Raw genomic sequence first — 23,434 nt, 5'->3', positions numbered from 1 at the left:
ATGCAATATGCTGTGATACTACCCTGGATGTGTGTATATCCATTATTAATATGGAGATACCACTGCCTTTGTAGCTGTGGTCCATGTTTTGGGGCTGACAGGTGTGGAATGAGTCATAGGCTGGTAGTGCAGGGGTGATGTCTGCTGCTGTAAACCAGGTCTCCGTTACAGCACAAATGTCAATGTTCTCCTTTTTGAGGAGTGCTTTGAGTGGCTGCATCTCGAGATGTACATGTCTAGTGTTTAGCAAAATGACCCTCAGATTGCGTATATGTATAGCTGCTACAATGGTAATTTGATTTGCAACACTGCCGAAAAAGGTAATATAGGGGTGGCAAGACACTTAGCCAGTACCTGGAATGCCAGGGGTGACAGATGCAGGCCATCTCTGGCAAGCCTTCACAGTCTGTCAATCCTGTCATCCCAAGCAGACAAATACTGAATCCCATGAGAGTGACAGCAGAAACTTAAGGCAATTGTTGAAGTCAATAATTTGTTGTTTGCACTACGGTATCATTTTGGGTGACAGTAGTATACTGCTCAGGGCTACTGTCATACCTGCCTGGCCCACGTCTCTTTTCATATAGTCCGTGGAGGTGCATCTCAGGTCATTCAGACACACATGGACAATAACAGAGTGATACTTGTAGTTGTGGAGTGATCTGACTGGGTGTATTATGTGTTAGATTCTGGCACCTGATAGACAGCTGACTGTTACCTACTCCTCCATGTTCCACCTAGTGAGTGGGAAATCTGTGTGCCTCACTATTGATTCAGCTATGATTACTGTATCAGGCAAAGTGGTTGGTCTTTGTGCCTTAGGTTGAGGGGCACATTGTGTAGGTGAGATATGTGCCCAGTGGTTTGTGGTGTGTTGTGGTGGTTGTGTGGGTGTCTGTCTTGGTGGTCTCTGCTGTTTGGGTAAATGTCTACTGAGTGCCTCTGTGAAGGTGGGTGTGTGGTTATTGTTTGTATGTCAGAGCTGTGATAGTGGGTGTTCTTGAGGGTATGTCTTCTATGTGATGTGTTGCAGTTGTTGACCCTTCTTCTCTTGAAAAGCTAGTCCATTCTTCACTGGAGAGTGCATATCATACAGTTTGGTGATATAGGGGTATCTTTCACAAAAGTCTGAGTGTTGGGAGTTTAGAGGAGATGTTTGTCTGTGTACATGAGGCAGTTGCAACAGTGCCTCAAAATGCCCAAGTGCACCAGGTAAATTGACAAAAGCACAGAGAACTGCACTTTAATCATGCCAGGAGGGTGGCCATAACTGCTAAGTACCAGAGCTAATTCCATGAGGAATAACTACTGCTGATGGCTCTCAGGTGTGCTAGAATAATTGATAAAACAACCTGTTGAAGTGCAAAGATATTAGGCTATTTGAAGTGCAGGAGAGAAAGAACTAGCAAGATCTAAGGGGAAAACTGAAGGCAGACTTTCTGGCACCTGTAACAGTCCCTCAAATGTGCAGTTATCAGCACATTTGGTCGGTTGTCAGCCCAGGAAGCTCTGTAGCACATGCAATAACTGCATAACACTATAGTACAAATAACTAGTGTCAAGTGTGTGTGTGTGTGTGTGTGTGTGTGTGTGTGTGTGTGTGTGTGTGTGTGTGTGTGTGTGTGTGTGTGTGTGTGTGTGTGAGTCGTGTGTGCGTATGTGCGTGTGTGTGTTTATGTGGAAATCATATCCTGTGTGTGTTATACCATTTTGAGTTGTGTACCACCCTATACACTTCCCATCACCCTGCTTATAGTAGGCCTGCTGATGTCATTCACCTTAGAAGTACCTTGGGACTAGGTAAAACTATGTAAGCTCTGTGGTATATCTGATAACTGCATAACACTATAGTAAAAATAACTAGATAGGTAGAGGTTCTAATCTCACTACTGCCAAGTGTGTGTGTGTGTGTGTGTGTGTGTGTGTGTGTGTGTGTGTGTGTGTGTGTGTGTGTGTGTGTGTGTGTGAAGATTGTGTCCTGTTTGGCTGATACCATTTGATTTGTGTACCATCCACACCTGTTTATCACCTCCCAATAGCATTACTTTATACAACGGGGTAACGGCATCTCTCTCACATGCAACATGTTAAACCATTGTGCATGCCATACCAGTCCTCTGTGCAGATGTCTATGGAATATCCAGATGTTTGCAACCTATATGTGGTCTGTGTTCTTTAACAATGCCCATGTATGTGATATTGTTGCCAAATCAGCCACAGTGAGTGTAGTGACACACATGCCAGCATCAGGCATCATACCTGACTGAAACATCATACTGATACAACATCTGCTACACTATCACTTGTTCAGGCTTGTAGGAGCAATACATGACTCCACATCCTATTTCTGGTGGGTTATCCCACCATCCATGAAGGCATTCAGAACATTACATATTGTAAGAGGTAGTGTGTGATGTCCTATGCATATAATCTATGTGGGGCATGTCATGTGTATGTAGTAGTACAGTACATCAAGGTGAAAATGTAGGTTTACTAATCTGTCTTTTGCCAACTGTGTTCATGTTACTGTGTGCACATCCCCTGTGTCAGTCCTTACTGTGTGTATGCAAAAGGTACACAATTTTGTCTCCTTGCTCCACTAAGTGAACTCAGGGATACATACCACAAACCTGTCATGCACGGTATCATGCATGCCCTCATCAATTGCATCAGGGTTGAGCATATGGGAAAGAAATGACAGGGCCAACAGGTGTTGACAGGTGAATCTCTTGCAGTTAATGTAATGGCTTCACGTGTGAGGGACTTACTCACAGTACTGCAGTAACCTGTTCCGTATGAACCTGTGGTACTACACAACACTGAGCTCACATGTCTGAAGGCTACCTGTCTGTGAAAAAGGGTATGTATGCAAGGTCACACTGTCTGACAACAGTGTCCCTCAAGCACTGTTGCATGCATACACACCTGGTATATGTACATATAAAGCTGTACCTTGCCTATGCCACAGTCAGTGTATTCCCAGTCTGCCATACTCCCTTTTGGGAATGTCTGCAGGGCCACAGCCTACAGACACCTGGAATACAAATAGAATACAGCACGTTAGACTACATTCAGTCAGTGGTACTAACAGCAAGAATGCACCCTGGCTAATAAGGTACATACACCTGTATGTGTACCCATAAATGCAAGCAGACAGCACCTTACATAGTATTGCATAGCTGCACTGTACTATATTCACCCTGTGCATCAGAACCCTATTAGCATGTCCCTGCATAGAAGGTATGGACAACAGGGATGTGGCATAGGTATCATCATATGCACAGGGTGTGGTCTGGGTTTAACAGAGGCCTAGGCTATACATATAATGACACCATGCCCCAGGATTCCCATTCCTCTTTTCTTGATGTACTGGAAAATATTAGGGTTCAACCAAACACCCTAATAATGGGCGACTTCAACTACCCCACCATTAACTGGGAAAACTACTCGTGTACCAACTCCTTAGCTCAACGCTTTCTGGAATTCATAAACTCCAATGCCCTGGATCAACTTATCCACACACCCCCAGGGGCAACAATATCCTAGACCTAGTCATTACCAACATGAGTGACCAGTGTTCCACACCTGAAGTCAACTCCTCATTTGTCCGATCTGACCATAAGCTAATCACCCTTGATATCCACATCCCCCCCCCATTAAGGAAACCACAGTAAAAAAATTCTCCAAAGCCAACATCATGCTTCTTAAGACAGAAGTGGTGATCTTCATGATACCCATGCAGATGGACAATACAGTTACAACTGCTGAATCCTACACAAATGCACTCTATAAGAACTTACACTAGTGCATGGATCGTGCTATCCCAAACAGAACCAAGATGCTATCCTCCAAAAAAAGGAAGCCAATCTGGTGGTCCCCTGCCATAAACAAACTGTACAACAGAAGGAAGAAACTGTTGCAAAAGAGAGTAAAATCCCATGAGTGGAGGAGCTCCCTGGTCAGCCTCAGTAAGAAGCTGAGATCCCTTATAAGATCCTCCAAAGCTAGCTAAAAAAACAAAATTGCCACTAATTCCAAGGACAACCACAAAACATTCTATGACTATGTCAAGAATCTCAATGGCAACACCCAGATCTGTTGTGAGTTACAGCACAAAGGCACAAAAATTACAGAACCAACTGATATTGCCAACATCCTGGCAGCAAGGTTCAGTGCTAACTTTACCCCCTCTCACCCCCTAAAGTGCCCATATCTATACAGGAAGAATGCAGAGTCCCTGTAATCACAATTACGCAGGTAAAAGCTGCACTCTTTAAAGCCAAAAACACAGCATCCCAGGCTGCATTTTACTTGAACTTCAGAATAAACGGGCTCCCCACTTAAGCACCATGTTCAATAATAGCCTCGCATCAGGCTTTGTGCCCACTGAATGGTGCACAGCAACTGTTATCCCCCTCCACAAAGGTGGAGCCACCACTGATCCCGGGAACTATCAACCTATTAGCCTGATGAGCCTGGTCTGTAAGGCCATGGAACGTATCATCATGGAACTCATAAACAAAGACATTGGTAACCTCCAAATTCTGGATCCCACTCAGTTCAGGTTTGTGAAAGGCAGATCATGCCTCCTGAACCTGATCGACTTCTTTGAGGCAGTCACTAAAGTCATAGATGAGGGTAAGGTGGTTCACACAGCCTATCTTGACCTCACCAAGGCTTTCGTCACCATCCGCCATTCTGGAATTATAGCTAAACTCATTAAACTAGGTATAAATCCCAATGTCACAAGATGGGTTGCCAACTGGCTCACTGACAGAACCCACACTGTAAAAGTTGCAGACTCCAAATCTGACTTCAAAGCAGTGACAAGTGGAGTACCACAGGGTTCCGTCCTGGGACCTCTCCTGTTTGGTATCTACTTCTCTGAAGTACAGGCTAACACAAAAGGCCTCTGGCTAACAAAGTTCACAGATGACTGCAAACTAGGAGCCATAGTCAAGTCCCCAAATGATGTGGACATCCTACAGAAGGGCCTCGCTGAGACAGTTGCCTGGTGTCAGAGCCATGGCCTCAAGCTCAATGCCAAAAGGTGCAGTGTCATCCCCTTTGGTAAAAACTCTGTACCCATGAACTACCACATAGGCAACAATCTACTTAACACCGAATGCATGATAAGAGACCTTGGGACCCAGGTGGACAGTAGTAAGGAAGTCCTTCTACATGGCAAACCTCATCATAAAAGGGTTCTCATCCAGGAAAAAAGAGGTCATTGTTCCCCTCTACTCGAATTTCATTAGACCCATTATAGAGTACAATGCCCCTTTTGGAATGTACCTCACAAGACATCTGCAGCAGCTAGAAAGGCCACAGAAGTACCTCACAAAGAAGATTATGGTCTCAAACAAATGCCCCACACTGACCGCCTCAAAAAACTCCAGCTTTACTCTGTAGCATATCGCCTACTCCGTGGTGATCTCTGCCTAACATATAAAGCTATGTCAAACCCAGAGCTGTTGGACATGCTACACCTAAAGAAATCCCAATCCCTCCAAGCTACACGCTCTAGGGACATAAACCTTGTCACCACAATAAACAGGACATGCTGGAGGGATAGATTCCTGTCCCAGAGACTTCCCATACTCTGGAACAGGCTACTCATCTATGTCAAGCAAAATTCTTCATTAGCACTCTTCAAGAAAAATTTTGATGAATGGATGGGAAATAGGAAATACATCCCGGGGATCACATCTGTGTCTCTGCTTGACCATGGCACAGGAAAATAACTTTCTTGGGTGGCATAAGCCAGGGACCCTTGTTGGCTAGGCTTACATAGACCCTTGGGCCAATAGCCTAGTACCTACCTATGAACCTATGAACCTATGCCACATCCCTGCACAGATGGTATGGATGACAGGGATGTGGCGTAGGTATCATCATATGCATAGGGTGTAGTGTGGATTTACCAGAAACCTAGGCTGTGCCATATGGTTGACATCATGTGTGTGTGTTTGGATGGGTATTCAATAGATGGACTGTGCAGAGGTGCTGTGTGTGTCTGGAGGTGACCTCTCCGTGATACAGATGTGTGTTTGTATATGCGCACATTCACCCATGTGGCTGCCCTACACAGGGATACATTGGACAGCTGTGGACCATATATGGCAGGGTGTCCAGTTCACTGTCTCCAGCCACAGACATGGGAACTGGTCCTGCCAGGGGTATCAATGGCACCACCAGGGCCAAGGCCAGATGCAGTACTGCTTCCTGATGGTGACTGCTGTCTGTTGGATCTGTGTCCCTGACATGGCCTGCTCCTATGTGATGTGGACAGCAATTCCCCTTCAGTAGTGCTGGTATCACTGCCTCAATGGGAGTGTGAAGGTGCATGGCCCCGTACACTCTCACTACATCCATGTGGCCGATGCCCATCTCCCACCACATGCTGTAGCGCAGACATGCCACAGTTGAGGATAGCCAGGGTTTCACCCCACCATCTATTCATGACCTCAGTATTTTGATGTGTGGCTTCAACAAGGTCATGTATGTTGTCATGTAAATCAGGAAGAGTTGCATCCACCACCCTGAGTATTTGGCTGGTATGGCATTCACTACATGCATGTGCATCCATGACAGCCCAAAACATGCATCTGGTGACTACTGCCCTGGCACTTGAAACAGCAGATTGATGGGCAGCAGTCCTCCCATGGGTATGCCTGTCCATCCGCCTGTGTGAGACATCATCTGCACTCTGGCTATGGCCAGTGTCTACACTTGCACCTGCCATAGTCATCACACTAGCCTGTTCAATGCTACCACCTGCTAACTGTTCATCATGTGGCCACTGGTGATGGGGTATGTGTGGGCATTGTCACTGTGTGTAGGTACGGTGTGGAAAAGAGTGAGATGCCAACCAATGGCACAGACTCAGCCCCTGACAACCCCTGCTTTACCTCACTATTCCTATCATCATTCTCAGAGTCTGCAGAGATAATGACATCAGTTTCCAAGTAGGAGAGAACCCAAACCCCATCACCACCTGTGAGGGAAAGACAACATATGTACATTAATACCTGCACTCTGAGGTTGGCTGGTATATATGCACACACACACACACACACACACACACACACACACACACACACACACACACACACACTTACAGGTGAGGTGGCTCAAATCTGTTACACAGACCACACAGTACCCAAATGATGACATGCATGACACATGGCCCTCAACATCATGCATTGCAGCCAGTTTTACTACATGTAACTAACAATATAGAGCTCTGGGATACATGATTAGTGTTAGTAGGTGATGACACTTCCTCAGCAAAGACTGCACCAATGTACACATCATTGCTGTTCACCTGTATAGCACAGTGGCAAATACTACAGAACATACCTCACAACTGTACAGATCCTCACAGGATGTATAGATATTTGGCTCCTAAGTTTGCTCTATTTCTCACAACCCCTGTGTTTCAATGATACATAACTGGGATGATCTGAGGAGTGACATCACTGACTAATGACATACATTTGAGTGTCAGACCTCTGAACAAGCAGGAAATGTATGGTCACACAATTCCTGTTACACCACCAACCGTCTAAGCTTACAGTGGATATGATAAGTGTTCACAACCCTGTTAACATGGTATGTTCTTGTAATATATGAGATGACATCACAATGATGCATTTAAATGTATTACATGTAAAATATAGTAACCGCAATATGTACAATATGGTGTTTGCATATGTGTGCACACCCTTAAAATGATATTTTGTTGAAGCACCTTGTAAGTGACTTACAGCATTCACTCTTCTTGTGAAGCTGTCTATCATCATGGCACATCTTGACTTGGCATTATTTGGCCACTTTTCCATGCAAAGGTCACCCAATTCTGTCAGATTGCATGGGTGGCTCATGTGCACAGCCCTCATCAAGTTACACTGGGGTATGTCTATTGGGTGTAGGTCTATGCTCTGGCTGGTTCAATCCATAACCATTAGTGTGTTCAGGTGGATCCTTTCTTAGGTAGCTTTGGGTGTATGCTTCGGGTCTTTGTCATGTTGAATGCTGACACCCCTCCCCATCCTCAGCATTCTTGCAGATGCCCAATGGACGTTGTCCACATGTGGGTATTATTTGGAACTGTTCCGAGTTAACACCACCATGACTACAGGTCTAGTTCTGGCTTTGGAACAGCATCCCCACAGTAGGCCACTGCCACCAGCGTGATTCACCATGGTGATGTTGGTGTTCAGGTTAAGAGGGGTATTGCTTGTGCACCACATATACCTGTTGGTATTATGTTTGTGAGATCAATCCATAGTCTCATTACACCATAACACATTATCACAAATGCCTTTGGGAGACTTGATGTGCTGTATTGCAAATTGTATCCTCCCCTTGATATTTTTTGGTGTGGGGAAATGCTTCCATCTTCTGACCATACCCCATAGGCCAGACATATGCAAAATATGGGAGAATGTCCTCACATGTAGTACACAACAACAGTACTTGCAATAGATTTCTGCAACTCCCTCAGTGTTTCTGTATGTCTCCTGGCAGCCTCCCTGACCAGGATTTAACATGTCCTGTCATCATTTTTTGAGGAATGTCGGGTTCTTTTCAACAACACTGTTGTCCCATATTCATTCCACCTTTTGACAACTTTCCCCACTGTGCTCCATGGTGTATGCAATGCTGTGGTAATGTTGCTATACCCTACTCTTGATGGATACCTTTCAAATATGATATCACTTTGCTGCTTTGTAAACTGTCTGCAAGTCATGGCTGTTGCAGACAACTGAGCAAATGTCATGGATATCCTACTTGAACAGCAGACTGTTATTTGGTGTTACTCAGAGTGCCTTTACTTGATGGCAGGTGTGTACCCAAGCAGCCTGAATGCTGTCAGTAAATCACAAGCTGCTGCAATATAATATCATTTGAAGGGTATGCACACATATGCATCCAGTGTATTGTAAGGTTTGTATACTCCATATTTGGTGTCCAATAGATTGATTGGTTTTACAATTGAACTGTAAATGTCATACCTCACATTACAGGTTGGAAAAGGTGTGGATATATCTATCTATCTATCTATATATATATATATATATATATATATATATATATATATATATATATATATATATATATATATGGGTCTACTTCATTTGCCCTAACTTCCGTTTGACCGACACCCATTTGCCTGAGACCATTTGACCAAAATTTCATTTGACCGGCACTTCATTTGACCAAGTATTATTGGCAAGAAAATGGGATTTGCCCCCTTCCCCACTATAGTGCTACCCTGGAGTTAGAATATATAGTTGAGGGGTGTGGAGGCGAAGCCCCCCCACTTACTTTTGTTTTACTAAGCAATATTAAAGCAAAACTAAACAATATAATATGAAATTAAGTGGGGGGCTTCACCCCCACACCCCCCCATCCCCTAACTATATATTCTAACTCCAAGATCGCACTACAGTGGGGAAGGGAGCAGATCCCATTTTCTTGCCAATAATACTTGTCAGTCAAATGAAGTGTCGGTCAAATGAAATTTTGGTCAAATGGTCTCGGGCAAATGGGTGTCGGTCAATCGGAAGTTAGGGCAAATGAAGTAGATCCATATATATATATATATATATATATATATATATATATATATATATATATATATATATATATATATCACAAACACCTGGCATCTTAACAGGGGTGTGTACACTGTTTATATCCACTGTATGAATGCAATGTTTCACACAAATCCCTACCTTAGGCCGTTTGTCCCCCATTTTGTTGGTCTCTGTCCAGAAGTCTTGCACTGACAAGTTGTGAGGTATGCTATAGGGGTGTTACATTCTCTTCAGATAGGCCCATGTGGTGACCACTGTGATGCAATGCAGTTAACCCCATCACAAGTGAACATGCACATAAAGCAATATGACTATGAGTGACAGTTTTGGGCATGGTACATTGCACGGCTTTCACATGCCTGGGGTATTGGCAAACCAGAACAGAACAATTCCATACTCACCAGCTTCAGGTTGCCATGCCACATGCAGACTGGATGGACCTAGGTAGTTGTGGGAGAGAAGTATTGTCAGCAGACTTGCATGTGGCATTGGTGCAGGATGGATGCAGCATGTCTGCACATTTACAGTACAACCCCCATTACTACACAATTATTTGTCCTTCACCATGACATGCACTTCCGTGTATTAGAAAATCCCATACCCAGCTGCAATCTGACCTGACACATGCACATAGATACTCTACAAATAAAAGTATGTCTGCTACACTAGTCTAGTAATCTCCACTGGGACCTTACCTGCACACTCCTCGTCCATTGACTGGATGCCACCCGCCTCCAGCATGTGGGGGGCCTGTACCCTGATGTTGTACTGGGATGGGTGCCCTAAGGTTGCTGAGGAGCTCCTCAGTGGGAGTAAGTGGGGGCTGCATGGCTGGGCACCCACCTGTGGCTGTGTGGTCCCTGGCCACTGCAGCAGGCCTTTGCCGGCCATGGCATAGGAGGTCATTTGCAGGATGCTGGACCTGCTCATATTTACGTGAGTGCAGGCTGACATAATTTACACTTTGGACTACGTCGTCCATAGGCCAATCGTCTCCCACAGATATTTCTGTCTCCGGCCAAACATTATGGCATGGTTCTGTAGTATGACTTCTATGATTATATTTGTCTCAGCCACTGAGAACGTAGACCTTTGCTGATGCAACATTGCACCTGGAAGACAGAACAATGGAAACACATCACAGGACATCATACATTTGGCAACAGTATGTACAGATCCTGCACAGCTACAATTAATATCAGTAGCTACCACTCACAACCACAACATACCCCTGTAATCTGTCAGCAATGTATCTGGTTGCATTACACTGCTGGTCCTGATGTGCCATATTCCCCCCAATGAGGCCTAGTTAATTTCATAATTCTCTACTCCTCATTCATGTCTGTGTAGTGGGATGACATTGGCCATCTTCAATGTGGATGGGATGTGGATGGTGCCAAGGCTTGATGTGACTACAGTGTGTAATGGAGCCTGGAACACATGCCTGAGTTCATGTAAGATGTGAAAAGGGATGTTATCAGGTCCCATGGATACTTACTTTTATTGTCTTTCAGTAGGCAATATGTAGCTGCTCACTGGTGATCAGGGGAGGGCTGTGGGTGCTGTGCATATCCACCTATAGTGCTGCTGAGCCAGGGGGTGATGTTTGCCCTAAACCTATCTGCAGCAGGTTGGCTGTAGCTATGTTGTGTGTGTATGCGGTCTGACTGACCACCTTTACAGGGTGGATTATTTTGTTGCCTCTGAGATTGCAGACTTATGTGAAGATGGCCTTGTTATTGGCCTTGGTGGATGTGTCCAATTTGTACTCATAGTTAGCTTTACAGTTCTCAACCTGTGACCTTATATGCTTGATCAGACAAAGGCTGACTTTATGCCAAGTTGGTGCCAGCTCTTAATTTGCCCTATGCAGCGAATATAGGGACCAAGTCTGTGGTTTGTGTATTGCTGATGTCCAGCAAAGGGGATTACTCTACTTTGGTGGAGGCAGGTTTTACGAGTATGGTATTGCTGAGTCCATACAGCTATGTTGGTGTGTGTATAGCTGTTTGTAGTAGGCATGGACACACAGTCATAACACAGCTGGACACCTCTCCAGTTTCAAACAGATAGTCATGTTTATTGTAGTAACCATGGCTGTGTCAGGGCAATGCAACAACCAGTAGCTGTGGAAATGTCACTCTGTTGGATGCACAGTAACTAAAATTAGACACATGTACAACATGTACAGTTTATTTAACTAACAATTTGTTTTCCATGTCTGTTGTTATGAGGCAGCCAGATATACTTACTCATACTGACATGTGCACAGGTAATACCTGATATACATGTCTGCTCTATGTCAGTATGGCACACTGTATTCACACTCTTGCTGCCCTGTCATCCCTCTCCATCCGTTAGAACAGGACATCTGTAGGATGAAACACATATATCGGGGCAATGGGACATAATTAGTGACACAGTCTTAATATCGCTGTAACACACTTGAGTCATTCAATAGCACCATAGCCTTTGCATTGACAGACATACCCTGGAGGATGTCCAGCACTCATATGGCAGGAAGAGAGGAGAAAGGCTAGGAGTGTGGTAATGAGGGCAAGAACTTTTAATGTTGGCAGCATTACTGGTATAGGGCCAGAGCTAGTTGATATGATGGCCAGAGGAAGGTGAATATATTGTGCGTGCAAGAGACCAGATGGAAGGGGAGTATGGCTAGGTGTATCAGAGCCAGGTCACAATTGTGCTATCAGGGTGTGGATGGGAGGGGAAAGAGGGTAGGGGTTATCCTGAAGGAACAGTATGCCAAGGGTGTTTTTAGAAGATGACATGAGTGTCTGATAGAGTGATGTTTATGAATCTGGAAATGGATGGTGTAAGGATGAATGTTGTTAGTGCATATGCTACTCAAGTTGCTTGTGCAGTGAATGTGAAAGAGAACTGTAAAGTAAGTTGGATGACGTGGTGGTGACAGTATCCAAGGGTGAGAGAGTGATGATTGCAGCAGATTTCAATGGCCATGTTGGTGAAGGGAACAGAGGGGATGAGGAAGGAATGGGTATGTATGGTGTCAAGCAAAGGAATGCAGACAGTGAGATGGTAGTGGATTTTGCAAAAAGGATCGACAAGGCTGTGGTGAATACATACTATAACAAGAGGGAGGAGCATAGGGTGATATACAAGAGTGAAGGGAGATGCACAAAGGGGGAATGTATCCAATTTAGGAGGGCCAGTTTGAAGGAGATTAGAGATTGTAAAGTGGTGACAGGGGAAAGTGTAGTTAGGCAGCAGAGACTGTTGGTCTGTAAGATGACATTGATGATCAAGAAGAGGAGGAGTGTGAGGACAGCACCAAGGTTCAGATGGTGGGAACTAGAAAAGGGTGATTGTGAAGTGGAGTTCAGCGACGAGTTAAGACAGGCACTGTGTACCAAATATCTGGGGTAAGTAAAACAGAGCTTGTAAGGGAGACACCTAGAAAGGTGCTTGGTGTGACATGTGGATGGAGGAAGGAGTACAAGGACACCTGCTGTTGGACTGAGGAAGTACAGGACAGTCTACAGAGAAAGAGGAAGGGGTGGGATTGTCAGAGAGATGTGGAAAGTAGACAGGAGTATGAGGAGATGAGGCACATGGCAAAGAGAGAGGTGGCAAAGGCTAAGGATGAGGCATATAGCAACTTGTATGACAGGTTGGACATTAAAGAGGGATGACAGGACCTGTACCAGTTGGCTAGACAGAGGGACTGAGCTAGGAAAGATGTCCATCAGATAAGGGTGATAAAGGATAATGAGGGAAACATGTTCACAAGCGAGGAGAGTGTGTTGAGCAGATGGACAGAGTACTTTGAGAGGCTGATGAATGAAGAGAATGAGAGAGAGGGGGGTTGGATTATGTAGGTATGGTGAATTAGGAAGTGCAACAGCTTACCAAGTAGGATGTAAGGGTAGCTATGAAGAGGATGAATACTAGAAAGCCTTTTCATCCACATAACATACCTGTGGTAGCATGGAGGTGTTTAGGGGAAATGGCAGTGGTGTTTTTTTTTTTTTTTTTTTCAAAACAAGTTTATTGTTTTAACATATAAGAGAAATATCATAACAATTTTATACAAATAATTAAAAATAGGTATTATTATAATATACAACAAAACAACTAAAAGTATTTACAAAGACATCCACTACAATCAGATCAATTAATTAAACTAAAATACTGTGCTATTGAAATTAGAATTTTTTTAACAAATTTTGTAAATTATCCCATACAATAAAATGTGATGTTTTTCTAGTTGTTCTCATTCTAATTGTGCTTATTTCCATATGACACATTATATTCATAACATTTTTAAATTCATTGAATGAAGGAGGTGTATCTGAAATCCAATTTCTAGTTATTATTTTCCTAGCCACTGCTAGGATAGACCATAACAAGGGAAGCTTAATCTTTTTAACACATTGAGGTACAGGTGTGTTGAATAATATAAGAGACTTAGAAATAATGAAATTATCTGTAAAAGAGCCTGCAAAATTCATTAATTGACTTCCAGTATTCTTTCAACTTCATACAGTCATAAAACATATGAGCCCAGTCAGCATTAATTTACATTACATCTCTTACATAGATTATCTTTATTATTAATTTTATTCATCATCAAAGGTGTATAAAAAGATCTATGTAAAAATTTCCATGTATAAAGTCTCCAGACAATGGAAGATGTAGTTCTATAAGCAGATTCCAATATATATTGTTTATCTTGTTGAGTTGGTGGGTCCCCATTAACAGAGGTGAAATAATTCCAGTATGAATCTACATTGTAAAAAGTTTCTTGTCTGATAATTTTATGTATATATGAAAGTTTACCTTTATCAGAAACTTTATGCTGTAAATTTATTATCAAGTAATCAATCAGTTTTGGAATAGATTCTTTAACTGTTATAGACATTAGATCTAGCAGTGGTGTTTTAATAATATCTTGGAAAGAGAGAGGTTGCATGTGGAGTGGAGAGAAAGTGTTTGCATACCATTTTAAGAATAAGGTTGATGTGCAAGCTGTAGCAACTACAGAGGGATAACATTAATTAGTCACAGCATGAAGTCATGGGAAAGAGTAGTGTAAGCTAGGTTAAGCAGGCCAGTGATGAGTAGAAGTCAGCAGTATGTTGTCATGCCAGGTAAGAGCACTACATATGTAATATTTGCTCTGAGATTGTTGATGTAGTAGTACAGAGAAGGTCAGGAGTTGCTTTGTTTCTTTCTGGATGTAGAGGAAAGCATATGACAGGGTGCCTAGAGGCGAGTTGTGGTATAGTATGTGGAAGACATGAGTGGCAGAGATATATGTAAGACTGGTACAGGATATGTGCAAGGGTGGTGTGACAGTGGTGAGGTCTGCAGTGGGAGTGACAGATTAATTTAAGGTGGAGGTGGGATGACATCAGGGATCAGCTGTGAGCCCTTTCTTATTTGCAATGGTGATGGACAAGTTGGCAGATCAGATCATACAGGAGACCCTGTTGACTATGATGTTTGCAGATGACATTGTGATCTGTACTGAGAGCAGGGTACAGATTTAGGAGACCCTGTAGTTGTGGAGATATGCTCTAGAGAGGAGAGGAATGAAGGTCAGCAGGACTAAGGCAGAATATCTGTGTGTGAATGAGAGGGAGCATAGTGGGATGTTGAGGATGCAGGGATTACAGTTGGCAATGGGAGTTGAGTATAAATGTTTGGGATCAACATTTCAGAGTAATGACGACTGTGGAGGACAGGTGAAGAAGAGAGTACAGGCAAGATGGAGAGGGTGAAAAAGAGTGCCAGTACTGATTTATGACAGATGAGTACCATTAACAGTGAAAGGGAAGGTCTACAACAGGGTAGTGAGACCAGCTATGTTATATAGGTTGGGGACAAAATCACTGACAAAAAGGCAGGAGTCACAGTTGGATGTGGCAGAGATACAGATGTTATGATTTGCACTGGTTGTGATGAGGGTGAACAGGATCAGCAATGTTTATATGACAGGGTCAGCCCATATTGGACAGTTTTGAGACATGGCAGAGAGGCAAGATTACATCAGTTTGGACATGTGCTGCAGAGGGATGCTGAGTATATTGGGAACAGAATGGTAAGGATGAAGCTGCCAGGTAAGAGGAAAAGAGGAATGCCTCTAATAAGGTTCCTGGATGTAGTGAGAGAGGACGTGCAGGTGGTTGGTGTGACAGAGCAGGATGCAGAGAAAGGCAGACATGGCAAAAGATGAACCACTGTAGCAACCTCTAATGAGAACAGCCAGAAGAAAAGAAGGAGATGTTGTAATGTCAGTCTTAGCAATAGGTCAATAGCAGCGAATCATGGTACATTTGCTTGTTACAACTGTAGTTGTTGCAATGATTTGCTTAAAAATAGTGATACTCACAAAGTTGATACATTTAAACATCCTACGACAGGAAAAGAATACAAATTCTTTGGGTATGCCACTTGCACAACTAGCAGTGTTGTTTATATAGCTACATGCCAAGTTTGTCCTTGTTTTTATGTGGGTAAAACCACCAGAAAACTTAAAGAGCGAATAACGGAGCATAAGTCTAATATCAGGCTTTCTAATGAGAATAATGCGTTGTATAAGCATATTTTTGATAAGGGTAGTTCACATTATTTTAAGTTTCAAGTTATAGACGGTGTTAATGCATCACCCAGGGGAGGGGATTTGTCCAACACCCTGAATTTGAGGGAATATGAATGGATAATTAGACTATCAGCTGATGTATACCCTGGCTTAAATGCATCCGTATCATTGAAACCTATATTGCAAAGAATACAGCAGACAAGATTAAAGTAGTTTTTATTAAATAAAGGGTATGTTCATATTACATACCTTTGCTTATACATTATGTAAGTTATTTAATATTAAGTATATATTTTTTATGCAATTTTTGCATCAGGACAGAAGCGTCTTATGTATATGTTTTTCATATTTTATGTTTAAGTCTGTGTTGTTAAATATTTATAGTTGATGCTATTCTATTTTTATAGCATATAGTATTTTATATTTTTATATATCTTCAGGTTTTTAATTCTTATGGTCATGTGATGATGGCTGCAGGTCATATGACCTACTTAGTGTGTATAAAAGTGGGTGTTTCTTTATACCTATTGTAAACATTGAGAAAGGGTTTTTGAACCTGAAAGCTTTGTCGTTTTGTTATAAAGGTATTTCAACTCAACTACTCTTGTTTTTGGACATAATGTCAGTCTTCACAGATTTGCAAATGATTTTCCAGACATATCACAACTGTATGAGTAAATGACTATAGATATGAGGCACACATATGGTCAGTGTGCATAACACTGGACAGTTTAATGGTATGAGATCACCATATCACATGCAGTTCAACACACACATCTGCAACCGTACTTTACTATGCAAATACCATGTATAGGTCACTCACATTTCTGAGACAACCAAGTATATCATAGTTGTATCACAAGTAAAATGTGGATATGTAGAACATCCCAGTAGCTGGCCTAGCATTGTCACAGTCAGTATTGTTCAACACACACTGCAGTAGTAGTCATATGTGAGCCATCCTTTCCTAGGGTGACTCAGGGGGCCCGACCTATGATCTATGTCACTGCAGACAGACCCAGATACTTTGGCCATAGGTTCTTATCAGTAAATATATCAGTACCGCAGGTCTTGTTGAGACATAAATGTTACAGTTCATATTTCCCATTCTTACATACCCCCTACTGCAGTCCATGACATGCTTACTTGTTTGATATACCTGTTTGTTTTATTCAAGTATAGGTGGTTATGTCCTGCTTGGTTTTTATGTTTCTTTTCACTGTCTCTCTCTCTCTCTCTCAAAGATGTATGGTGTATATCTGTTTTGCATAGGCAGCAGCTTGCCTTTTATAGGTAATGCTCTTGAGCAGCTGATGGCCTGTGGACCAACTGGTGTCCCCCACTTGCTAATTGCATGCAGGATAGCTGTGTTGTTATTCATATAGCCAATGGCATGGAAAAACACTCCTATCATTGAGTATGTCATGTGAGCATTGGCCCTTTTCCTTGCCAGTGAGGAGAACTTCATGGAGGTGTGTGAACAACAGCATCACAGGGGGTATTTGGAAATTCCTCTTACAATCAAAACTTTGGAGACAGGCAAACAGAATGGGAAGAATGTTCCAGACATAGGGGCAGAATGTAAGTATTGGTGTTATACATTTGTTGGATTAATGCTAGTCTAACAGAGTTTGTGTGGATATGGAGTTCCTTGGTGATTTTCACTCTTGAAGTGTTATGTAGGGCTTTCCGCAGAATGGCCAGAATTTGTCCTATCTTTGGTGTGCTTCTCAGACATTTTTGTCTTTGTAAAATCAGTAGCATACTCTGGTGATTGCATTCAGTAACTGCTAATATCCATTAGTGTTTCTGACCTCATATCCCTCAGAAAAGATATGTTACAACTAACCATGTTACAACAGCAACATTCGCAGTTTTATAACAGCAATATTTCAAATATGCCCCTGTTTATGGGCCTCTGTTCCACAATTATGTCAGGCCTTGTCCAGATGTCATGCAGTAAGAGGCTGATAGGTATGGTATATGATTATTTAGTGCCTACATTCCTGACATTATCCCAATGATGTATCAGACTGCCAGACATGTTATGTGGAAGAGGACTTATATATGAGGGGAAAGCCTGGATATTCTGTGGGCCTCTGTACAGTTGAGAGGTCTGTGTATTTCTGGAAATTGTTGACAGACTTATAGCAGACTGTGTAGCAGTGTATTGTGTCAATGTTATTTGGTCTGTGCAGGGAGGGGCTTGAATGTATGTGCTATGGCTCCTTTTCTAATTGCCTGTGCATGCTGCTCCTGTTTCTGGTGGTCTATCAGCTGTATATGTTTGTAGGGGCAGACTGAGACATGTCCCATAACACAATCAGGCATCATAGTACACTGTGAATTGGGCCAGTATATGTGGGGCTAGTGTGTGAGTGGCAAACATGTTGAGATGTTTTTATTCACACAGTCCTTATGCTGTACTGTTCCTTTGGCTTACTGGTATGTCACTGTGACTGTGGTTGAACTGGTTGTGGGTATGCACTTTCACACTGGTGTCTGTTTTTCAGTGTTGTGACTTCCCTGTAGTGCCTGATATATTTGCCAATACATGTGTAGTTCCCCCTAGCAGATTAGGGTTAGTGTTGTTTCAGTCTGACTGTGGTTTGGACAGTGCATGGTGGCATGTTTAGCAGCTGAGTATAGTTTCCCTAATGTGATGTTATGTCCAGATATTTGTAGGATGTAGTGTTGCCTGGCCCCTATATATGTTGTGTATTTCTGACACATCAATGGGCTGATGTGAAGATTTCAGTCACTAACTAGTGGGACGTAATTTAGTGTTGGACTTATGCTATTTCAGTCAATTTATGTTAGGACAGACATGAGGGTGTTCCTGTAGCAACTGTGTCAGCTTATCTACTCCAGTATATCAGATATGTCCTTATTTCCATGGCTTTCTCCCCCCACTTTGTCATTCCAGGCCAAGGTTCATTGCACTATGGGGTTCTGAACCTACCTTGGGTCTGTCTGGATTGTTGCATTATGTCCAGGTTTATTGCTCATATTTCTGATCTGTTCCACAAATTCATTATTTTTTATTTCCCTGGTAAATCACTGTGAGGATATGAGCATTTCTGACAGTAAATGATGACATACATTTCAGTTTCAGAAGTCACATCCTTCAGAACATGTATGCTAAAACAAACCCTGTCACTCTGGAAAAATTCACATTTATAGGAGTGATATTTGGAATATGTCCTTAGTTTTGTCCCATTGTCCCCCTCATTTGGACAGCCTTGGGCCAGATTTCTTGCAGTAAGGCATTGGTAGATATGATTCTGAGGTATGACTCCACTACTAGTTATGACCATATATATATATATATATATATATATATATATATATATATATATATATATATATATATATATATGGGTCTATGTTGCTTGCTCGAAATCCCAAAATCTTGAACAAGCAACAGTGACACCCATAAGAGCGATACTGCACTACCACGAAAGTGCATTATCGCGAAAGCCAGTTTTTTGAACCGGCAAAAAACAAAATAAATACTAATAAAATCATTATTTTGCAGGGGGACAAGCCCCCCTGCACCCCCCATATATGGGGCTATGCTCCCCACACCCCCTCTACTTAAATATACCAACTCTGAGATCGCACTACAGTGCAGCAATAGGAAATATTCCCATTACGTGCTGTATGCAGATCTCCATGCAGTCCTGTCGACCTTTCACAAACTCGATTATATGGGGTCGACCATATGAAGTTCAAGATTGTGGGAATTCAACCATTTGCACTAGACCCATGTGTGTCTGTGTATGCATATATATATATATAAATATATATATATATAAATATAAAGAAAGATATATATAAATGTATATATTTGTTTCTATATATGTATAGTTTATATATATATATATATATATATATATATATATATATATATATATATACATATTTTATAAGTATATCACTATTTATATTATGTATATATTTGTCCATATATATGTATCTCCATACATAAATACATGTGTATAAGTATAAATACGAGGCCTGGCTAATCTGATTATACAGAATATTTTCCCCACAGTTGAATGAGCATATGTTGGAAAAAGCATCAGCAATTCATGCAGCTCAAATGGTGTAGTCGTACAGGTGCTCGCACTATGGTGTACAGGGCCCTGGGTTCATGGCCTGGCAGGGCTGGTAATTTTGTTGCTCTTACTCCTGCTTACAACTGCTTATTCACACTTATACCCACACTAATACTTTAAAGGAAAAGAGAAAGGGGTGATAGGAAAGTGGTGGAAAGGGGCAGGCAGAGGGAAGAACAATAGGGAAGATAGCTACGGATGTGCAGGATGTGTGTACAGAAGGTCCATAGCTTTCCATTTCTTATACAGCAACAGATGTGCATTTGTACAGACTTTGGAGGTGAATTTGGATGCTCAAATCCCAGAGAGAGGATGAGGGCAACAGAAATGTGTTGTTAAACCTGCTAACCATAGCTGAGCATTGCTAACCATTGCCCACAGTTCATTCTCATAATATACCCCACTAATGACTTCATTTAGTAAGTGTATATGATTTCCCTTACATGACGTGACTGTATGTGCTTTCATTACAGTAGCAAGAGGTGTTAACTATACTGTATGGGACACATGCAAACATGGGTGTTTTCACATGTTATGTGCACTCACACATCCATTTTTCACCAGCTACACTACCCTGGGTGACAAATATAACTTACCACATATTTTAATGTTAACATAGCACTTTTAACACTGCTTTCTCACCTAAATTTGGATTGCCTGTTGTATTACTCGAACCGTGTACAAGATGGGACACTGACCACTACACTATCTTGCTTTGGGGATTTGAACTGTATATTTTTATTTATTGCCTATTGGATATTAATGTTATATTACTATATTAAATGAAGAGTATTGTGGTTTTCGGCCATGTCATTGAGGACTGCTTTCATGACATTGTGGCATACATTTCAGTTTTAGACTCGTATCCTTCTAAACATTAATGCTAATGCATAACCTGTTTTCCATCAACTGTCTGTCTGCCCTCTGTGCAGATGGGATGACACCGGTGCTCAGGCTGTGGTTGACTACACTGGAGAATGGGTCTAAGAGCCCATGTCTGTGTTCATGTTGGATGCAGCCAGGAATGGTATCAGGCTTATGGAGACCTCTGTGTATTGCCTTTGAGAGGGCATTACAGACCTGTTTCCTGATCATGAGGGGAGGGGGGGGTCTGGTGCTGTACATGCACAAGTGTACCTATGGGGGAGAGGGGGGTGATGTTTACACTTCACCTGTCTGCAGCCGTTTGCCTATATCCATAGCATATGTGTATGTGGTATTATTGACCACCACTACAGAGCAGTTATGTGTGTTGCTTCTGGAATTGCCGACTCACGTCTGGAAGGCCTAGTGTTTGGCCTTGGTGGATGTCTCCAGTTTGCACTCAAAGACTGCCTTAGGGTACATCACCTGTGACCTTATTTACTTGTGCAGGACAAGGTGACATGGCTTCCAATGAGGCACCTGTTCCTTCTTGGCCTGTCCTGTGATTATTTCCACCTGTTCCTTCTTGGCCCATCCTGTGATTATTTCCACCTAAGATGGTATTTGTGTATTGCGGCTGTCCACCACAGGTGTTCAGCCTACCTTGAGGGGGTTGATGTTGTACTGTCGGGTATTGCTGAACCCATAAAGCTATGTAAGTGCCCACATAGTATTGTGGTTTGGGCCTGGACACTGCTGCTAGTTCCAACATATGGGACAACCTTCATGTGGGCCTTGCCCATTTTCCTTGCCTGTGTGGGGGACATTATAAAGGTGTAGGGGCTACAGCTTCACAGACAGTAGGTGGAAATAAAAAAAATAAATAAACAGGCCAATAAAATGGGGACAAAGCTCCAGACTGCTGTATAAGGAGACTGTTTTTATATTAAAGTATGATACATTGGAGCCAAGAGGCATGAATTTAGAATGTAATTGGAGAATTTTTAATAATTAATTGTTTAATTGTTTAATTGATCTGGAAGGCTAAGGGCCGAGGCGCTAGGGACTTAATAAAAATTTTTTTTTTTACTGGATCTATGGTCGTTTTTTTTCATACAGTAGGTGACAGGACATGTGGAGACAGGCCAACAACATGGGGGACAAAGCTCCAGACTTGGGAACAGATTGTATGCCATTAGTGCTGTTATAACTCAAACCACAAAGTAGATACAGACCGTAAAGTACCAATAACTAAAACCAAAAGAAATGGTCCGGGCACACTGAAATCAGCTAAAATAAAAGATTTAATTTTAAAAATTCATAAACAAGTTTAAACACAAGTGCTTTCACCCTGACTCAATGCAGGGCTTTTTCACTTGAAAAAGCCCTGCATTGGAAAAGCATTGTGTTGTTTAATTTTAAAATTAAATATTTTATTTTAGCTGATTTCAGTGTGCCCAGACCGTTTCTTTTGGTATTAGTGCTGTGATACACATGGAGGGTTGTTAGACTGACAGGGTAGTCTGGACATGCATTTACTGGGTGACTTGACATCAGACAGTGATATGCCTCTGACATACCTCTCAACTGGCATGTTCTCCACACACTGGCCAGTTGTTTGCCTGTTATGATTAATCTGTTCCTCGAACGTCTGTTTTTGTGGGGTTGGTAGGATAATGTGAGGATTGTAGTCAGTAACTGTTGACATCCATTGGTGTTCCAGACATCATATCCTTTGGGGATGTTATGTTACAACAACATGTGTAACACCAGCTACTGTTTCAATTTGTAATATCATTATGTGTGATATGTCCCTCTTTCCAGCCCCTTGTCCCACAAGTACGTCATGCATTGTCCAAAAGTCCTGCACTACAAGGTGCAGAGGTATGGCATGTCATTAATTAACAACTGCACTCCAGTTATCATGCCAATGACCTGGCAGACTCCTTGCCATGGTATGCAGTGCTGGGCAGGATTATGGTTCCACACCCTGGTAAATCTGTGGACATCTGTACATATGACAGTTATGTCTGTCTGGCCATTGTGAACAGACTGCCCAGACTGTGTAGCAGTGTTGTGTTTAGATGTTTGTTGGGCTAGGTAGGGAGAGTAGATGATGTGAGTGCCATACATCCTTTACCTATCTGACTGCATGCTGCTACAGCTGCTGGTGGCCTATCATGTCTGTATGCTTGTAGGGGCTGACTTTGATAATGTCCTGTAACACCTCAGAATTCCCAGTGCACTGTGGGTCAGGCCAG

General features: G+C 42.3%; 1 protein-coding gene across 1 annotated transcript in view; it reads right to left on the bottom strand.

The window, feature by feature from the left end:
• Positions 1-23,434, bottom strand: part of LOC122790541 (extracellular calcium-sensing receptor-like) — a 557,593-nt gene that overhangs the window by 59,122 nt on the left and 475,037 nt on the right. The window lies entirely within an intron of this gene.

The sequence above is a fragment of the Protopterus annectens genome, chromosome 16.part0 (assembly GCF_019279795.1).
Source record: "Protopterus annectens isolate FY-2018-M chromosome 16.part0, PAN1.0, whole genome shotgun sequence".
NCBI lineage: Eukaryota > Metazoa > Chordata > Ceratodontiformes > Protopteridae > Protopterus > Protopterus annectens.
Note: the sequence above shows the minus strand (reverse complement) of the source record. Positions and strands in the feature narration are given on the sequence as shown.